The 7,199-nt window shown below is 38.8% G+C and overlaps 1 long non-coding RNA gene across 1 annotated transcript; it reads left to right on the forward strand.

Annotated features, from left to right (window-relative positions):
* Positions 1-294: 294 nt before the first annotated feature.
* Positions 295-6,876, forward strand: LOC116410414. Its single transcript, XR_004222375.1, has 2 exons — positions 295-2,140; positions 5,312-6,876. It is a non-coding gene; the product is annotated as an uncharacterized LOC116410414 (long non-coding RNA).
* Positions 6,877-7,199: the final 323 nt, after the last annotated feature.

The raw sequence follows: 7,199 nt of genomic DNA on the forward strand, positions 1-7,199 counted from the left end.
ATTGATAACTATAGGATTTCCGTTCAGAAGAAATATTGAACCATATATAAATTGGAATGGTTGTTAAACATAAAACAGATGGGCTTAATTGAAGGCCGTAGCGTAAAGTTAAATATGATTAGACAAAAAACACAATTATTTTTTGCCTGGGGACTAAGGTAAGAGCTTGCTATGCACAGAAAAGAAGGCCATCTCCAGGAATAGGAGGGATAGTGGGGGTGGGTGAAGGGGGGGGGAGGGCAAGAGAGAAAGAGAGAGCTACTTTCTAGCTAATGAAATTATCCTCCTCCCCTCCTGCAGTTCATCAGTTTAATGGTTCCTCCATAAATGTGAGTCATTAATGGAAATGAAAGAGAGGAAGGGCTGGCGAGGAAAGAGAGAGCTGCACACAGACACAAAGCTGCTGAGGAGATACACAGACGAGGGGAGACAGATAAAGCCAGACAGAGGGGTTGATGGGAGTGAGAAGGCCAGAGATATTAGTATGGCAAGGAAAGGCTTAGAAGTGGGTGGAACAGACTGAGATAAGGTGGAAGGAACAGTAACATGAAAAGAATAAGATGGGTTGTGCCACCCAGAGGAATATGTTAAAGTAAATTTCTCTTGGTCAGGAAACCCATTAAAACACTATACTCTGCTGATAGTCCCACACCCACTGCATTCACATCTAAAAGGATAGCAACACTGCAGTGGAAAGAAGCCTTGTTCACTATGTACACAACAATTTAAGATATCGGTGTTCTCCAGGGTGTTGGGGCAGGGTTTTGTCAGGCAGCAAGAACTGTTTTTCTGTGCACAGCAATGTCTCCTGTCTGTTAGAGAAGAAGAACTCTGGGTTCCCCTGGGCTGCTGCCACCTAGTTAGCTATTGCTAGTTGAGTTAGGGCCACATTGCTACTGCGCTCTCTGCACTAGAAGAGCCAAATTTCTAAATTCAGCTCAAAGTTACCAGATGCTAATTTTTGCCACCCATGGTAACCTGCTGTATACTGCTGCCTGGGGATAGGTACTCTGTAACAAGCAGTACACTCAATAAGGCTGGTACCACATAGAGCTGATTCTTGGCCTGCAGAAAAACACAGGCTGGCAAGCAGCCCCTCTGCTGGCATCAGTATCCTACCAACAGTGGTTCTGGGTGCAGACACACACAGCAGATTTGGGCAAGGAAACACAAAAGTTTGCATTTCAGAGATGATATCTGGCACTTGTGCTTGCACCCAGGCTGACACATGGTTGTGGGTGGACTTAATTGATTGCTGTAAAGTAAAATTATAATTACTTGTGTTCCTACTTACTTGTATTACAAGTGGCAGCAACTTCCCTGGGACACATGGCTGCCTCGTAGAAGAGAAAAAAGAAGGTGGTTTATTTGTATTGGTTGTTATGAGCTGAAGTGTTCCTCTTGGGTCTGATTTACAAAGGGAGTTTTCCTGCCTGCACACATTTTTCAGATTATTCACCAGATGCACAGATGGGTGTAGCATTATTTATAACCCTCCTACTTAAAGATCCATCTGTATTGGAGATATTGGTGGGTAGGGTATGGATAAGTACAGTGAATTTTAAAAATAGTCAACTAAAGAACAAGCTGTGTACTCCTAAAGCAAAGGGATTAAAAGTAATGTTCATATAGCATTTGCTTGCAAAATATATTCCTCTCCTGGGTACGCCCTTTCACCCCTGCATGTTTTAGCCCTTACTGTCTTTGCTATACTTAAGAATGTATTAGCCTTATTTATTTATATTAACAGTGTCAAATGAAAAAAAGAATGGTAATTGGTGACATTTGATGCAAGATCTTTATTATTCCATACCAGACTCTTCTACCTTGCACATCATTTCTTCTACTTACTATGTCAGAGGAAGGAGCCTGGTTTTACTCTGATGTGAATGTCTCCGTCAATCAATTTCTCACAGACGGAAATTTTCATTGATTAAAAAACATGGAAAGAATGACACACAATGTAACCTCCCAATATCCCTTGTGCTGTCAGAATTCATTTATAGCTGTTATGCCTGGCAGGAACTGAGTACACTGAATGTTTGCTGACCCTCCTGTTATACACAGAGTACAGAGTGCTCCTGCCAGAAGATATTTCCAGCCTGCAGTTATCCAGCCATTGTTGAACTACTATAACCAGGTATTTTCTGGCATTAGAGATCATAGTTTCAACATTTACTGTAAAGCTACTACTCATGTGTTATATGAGATAATATACCTACTGTTGATAATGATAATGAGTACATAAGGACACTTGAAACTTCCATGACTGGTATGAATAACCATGGTGCTTTGGTATGGTGTCACAAAGATGCTTATGGATAGATATTGGCCACCAAGTCTTTATAGCATTTACTTACCCCTTTCCAAGGGTGCAATAATAGGTACAGAAGGCCTTGTGGCTAATGTGGTTCCGATGACCAGGAAGATAGATCATTTTTCCAGATTTTGGACATGGATGGGACATAAATAGATTTTCATTGGGGCCTAGTAACACACCACAGTTCCTTTAGATATAGCATCTATGGGGTTAGAGCTGGGCCACGGAGACTTGACACTTATTTATTTATCAGTTTTTGAGTTTGTGAATTTGAGATGTTTTTCTAATTCAAATAAACTCACATTTCAAATTCTTGCTCATCAATTAATAAGGAACACTCATTCGAATAAAAAAACTTTTTTATTCAAATTTGTGAGTAATTTAAAATTAAAAATATGACTTGACTTTGCCTAGGGCATCTCCCGTTCAGTCCATGAGCTTTCAAACACTTAAATGCCAAGTTTTCATATTTTTTTCCCTTAATAACCAAAACCAAAATTTGAAGTATGTGAGTTCTAGTTTAAAAAACTCTAATTATGAATGTTGATTAATGACCCGCTTCATGTTGTTGGCTATAAAGGTTGGATGTGTGCACTCCACTATGGCCACAACACCATTACCCTGGCTGTAAGAGTTAAGATGGCCACACATTGAAAGGTACACTTGTTTGGGAAGGTATCAGACTGATACGATTATGTGACCCTAGGAATGAGGGGCTGCAGGATATTGGGACAAGGATCATCAACGAGGTCATCACTCTGATTAGGTTTTTAAACCAGTTTGTATGGCAATAATGTCACTGCCACAAGGCTGCTGTCAGGGCTGCCATAAGAAACTATGGTACTCCATACTACTTAGTTGGGCCATCCCCCTGGGGGGGGCCTATGGTATTAGCCTAATGCCTACCTGGACCCCCTGAGGGATGGGAGCTACCAGCTAAGTAGAATGAGGCCCAAATTTAAAAGAAATACTCAAATAGAACATGCCTAACCATGTCCCATTATTCCCAAACAGGCTTATGATCTGTCAGAACCTCCCTATATTGGTCAAATCCTGACTCAGTCTGTGAACTGGGCTTTCATGTCTGTCTTGGTTCTTCCTTCAGTCATTGCTGGAAATCGATCAGTTTTCCTTCAGTGATCCATGGAAGTGTGCTCTTTGTGACTTTAGGCTAATATTTAGGATCCATCTTTTTTTGGATATACCCAGACACCTGACTGAGCTCAAGCTCCAGCAACATTTACAAAAAGCTCACTCAACTCAGGATTGGGTGTTTCCCTAACTTTTACAATTTACAACAGTTACAGTATAAACATTTTATTAAAAAAAAACAACAGGCTGCATACTTGCTTTGGGTTAGTTGCCTTTTTTCTAAACATGGAAAATGAATATTACTAGTGGTAACTACTGAGAACCACTTACCTATTTAGCATTTTACAAAAAACTACAAAGCAGCAAATACACTGAAAGTAACCCAAGGCACTCAGAACCAGTATGTAAAGTGCAACATAGCAAATTACCTGAGCATACAGTATATCATTCAATATATATAACTCTGTAAAACCCTCAGATTTTACATGCTATCAATTTCACTAGAAAAATCAATGCTTGTCCAAACACTGGGTGGGGGTGGGTGCTGCTTCACAGCCATTCTGGAAAGGTCAGTGTGTATGCAATACCGCCTAGTGAGGTCTTGTGCCATAGGGTGCTGCCTAACTTAGCAGTGTCATTCTTCATTAAGCAGTCTTTTTGGTTTGCAAATGTCCCTAATGATCCTTAGAATATCAATGAAGAAAATCATCAAATGTTTACAATACATATTCATAGCCGCAAGCACTCTTAGCAAACAGGTAAATCAGTATTACTAATATGAAGTATATTATTCCATTAAGTCCATTCAGGGCAGTTTGTAATGTGAAGAATATTGTCTTGGCCATAAATTTTGAGACCCATAGATTTAATTGTAAAGTTCCATTTGTGCTGAGAGCTGTACTACAGGAAAGCAAGTGTATTGGGAAAGCAGGAGTACATATTTATAAATTTATAAGGTTAACTTTCTATTTATAGTCCCTCAATATGGTATGAAAAGATAGTTCACTGTTGACGCAGAATATTTCTTGATTGCATATTGTTATTAATAGATAAGATGCGCTGCCATGTTGCTTTACACATAGAATGAAAATGCAAATATGCATATAAAGCAAATAAAGTTAAAGCAAATCCATTACACCAAGCCTGTAAGAGCGTACATTAATATATATACTAAAACTGTGCATTATACCTTGGTATGCTCCAAGCTGAACCCCCTTTTTAAAACTTATTAAAACTTGTGTTCTTATTTTTATATCTTGGGTAAAATTCTGATTACATACTCATTAATATGGTGTGTTTACTGCTCTGAGCCCCAGATGATGTATTTATGGAGTAGATACTTTGGTGTGTGGGTGCTTAACCTTTTTGTTGGGCTCTTGACAATGAGACAGCTGTCCAGGAATTCCCCTAGTGAACTGCTTGCCTGGCCAAGGCCTGTCTCATTGTCGCACAGGTACAGTAACTGAGGCCCGCTTTACACTTGTATTAGTTATTGGTTGTTTTTATTGTAAATCTGTATGATCAGTCAATGTATAGACCAATTGATTGTACCGTATCGTGGAATATGTTGGCATGTTATTCATAATTGTAATTATTATTATTATTATTATTATTAATAATAATTATTATATATATATATATATAAATACACAAACGGGCCTCATCACTCAGGGCTTATGAGAAAATAGATATGATTTATTAAAAGTACAACATGACTGACATTTTGGCTGTGTCAACAGCCTTTCTCAAAGTGTATATATATATTTCTGGAAGTTCAGATAGTATTTATGCACTATATATCGTTTATGTGGGATATATTTTGCCTTTACCTTGTGCAATAATTATTAACCTATTAAACAATAAGCCATAGATATTTATAAGATGCTCTTGTTACTGTAGATCACACTTCTCCAGCTGTGAAAATAGGAGAAATGATACATTTATCTAATAGGAAAAGACGACACTGTTCCCTGATGCCTGCTGATATGATGTGGATCTTGCCACTGGGAGCGGATGGAGCCCTGAGTCTTCCCACCCCCACAAACCCAACCACATATTCTGTGATCTTCACTTGGTTCCCAGGCTGACTCGCACAGAGCCAGGATATAGGGTCTGAAATAAACAGAACTTTGGATCCCACCGCTGCTCTTTCAACTGACTGATAACCTCCTGTCTGACGCAACAGTCTCTCTGCTGTCCAAGAACCTGTCGGTGCAAGAAAACGATATGTGTCTATATAATCATAGAAAAATAGAAGCCTTATATTTAAAAGAAAAGTCAACTATTTTACATATACTGATTATAGGTTTTCCTTTGTTTTACTGCTTTTTTGTGGTCTCATGAACATATAAACCATAATGCATTTCCCTGATTTTACATATTCTGAAATGCACAATATTTTCCTATTTTCCTGGTCCCCTGAAAAACATAAAATGGGGGTTGTTTGTGAAAATTCTCATTTATCCAAGTCATGTATATGTATAGTAATAAGTCAAATGAACTGGACTTGTTTTTCTTGAAGACTTTTCACCAATCATTCAACTGGCTTTCTCAATTCAGAATGACTTGTACAAAGATCTTCCTGGAATAAATGTTGCTCCAATCAGCATAATCTTCTTATCACAACCAGCATGGGGTCAGGGACCTTATTACTGATTATAATCAATCATTGATTGCTTTTTTTGTTTTCACATATATGTCTTCTTTAACACCTCTTTTGAACCAGTCACTCTCCCTGTCTAGAGTCTGGCAGTCTTCAAATGTGTGTCCTTTTTTTTTTTTAGATGTAGCTACACGCTGAGTCCTGACCAGAGGAGCTGACTCTTCTGTGCTGTGCCATAAACTGATGTAACTGTTGTTCGGTTACTCCCACATACAAGTCAGAGCACTCCTCACTGCACTGTACTGCATACACAATGTTACTCTTCTTATGCTTTGGGATTGGGTCTTTTTAGTGAACACCAGTTGCTGCTTCAATGTGTTGCTGGGTTTAAAGCTGATAGGGGTCTGTGTTTATTAAAACTCCTTCTAAGATTTTCAGACACCCCAGCTACATATGGAAGGACCAAGTTCTTTCGTCTGTCATGTTTTCCACCTCCACCAGTAGTTTAGGTGTTATTGCTTCTCTTTCTACCGGTTTTAACAAAGGGCCAGTCTGGATATCCACATGTCTTAAGGGCCCCTCTGAGATGTTCCAACTTCTTCACCTTAGCCTCTGTGCTGGTGGGGATCTTGTCTGCTCTGTATTTTAATGCCCCCATTAAAATGGGGGTTTTACTGCATTTGGAATATCAACAATTTAAGCAGCACAACCAAGGAAAATACTGAATTGTGTAGCTATCAACAATGTTGTTAACAATCAACAGCAGCTGAAAGTGACAACTGTAAGATAGGCCTATTTTGTTTTTAAAGGGAAAGTAATACTGAGTAACTGGTTTTAAACAAAATAAAACATCTGTAACATATTTAAATTTCTGTGTGTTTTGTTACTTCCAAGGCTCTCACTAACAGAGTTGTATTTTTATATATCCGAGAGTGGTGGCCTAACTAACAGGGGAAAGAATAGACTTTCCTGCCCAGTGGCAAGTAAGAAAGTTTTAGGTCTAACCAAGGTGACCAAAGTTTAGAAAACTTATCTGGGCACCCCCTTCTGGAATAAATTACTAATAACACTAACCCCCATATGTAATAAAAGGCCCAGGAGCAGTGACCCATAGCAAGCAATAAGATGTTTGCTTTTAAACAGGTGTCCAGTACATTTTTGCTAAAATTTGTCCAAATGCATTGG

The sequence above is a fragment of the Xenopus tropicalis genome, chromosome 4 (assembly GCF_000004195.4).
Source record: "Xenopus tropicalis strain Nigerian chromosome 4, UCB_Xtro_10.0, whole genome shotgun sequence".
NCBI classification, from domain to species: Eukaryota; Metazoa; Chordata; class Amphibia; order Anura; family Pipidae; genus Xenopus; species Xenopus tropicalis.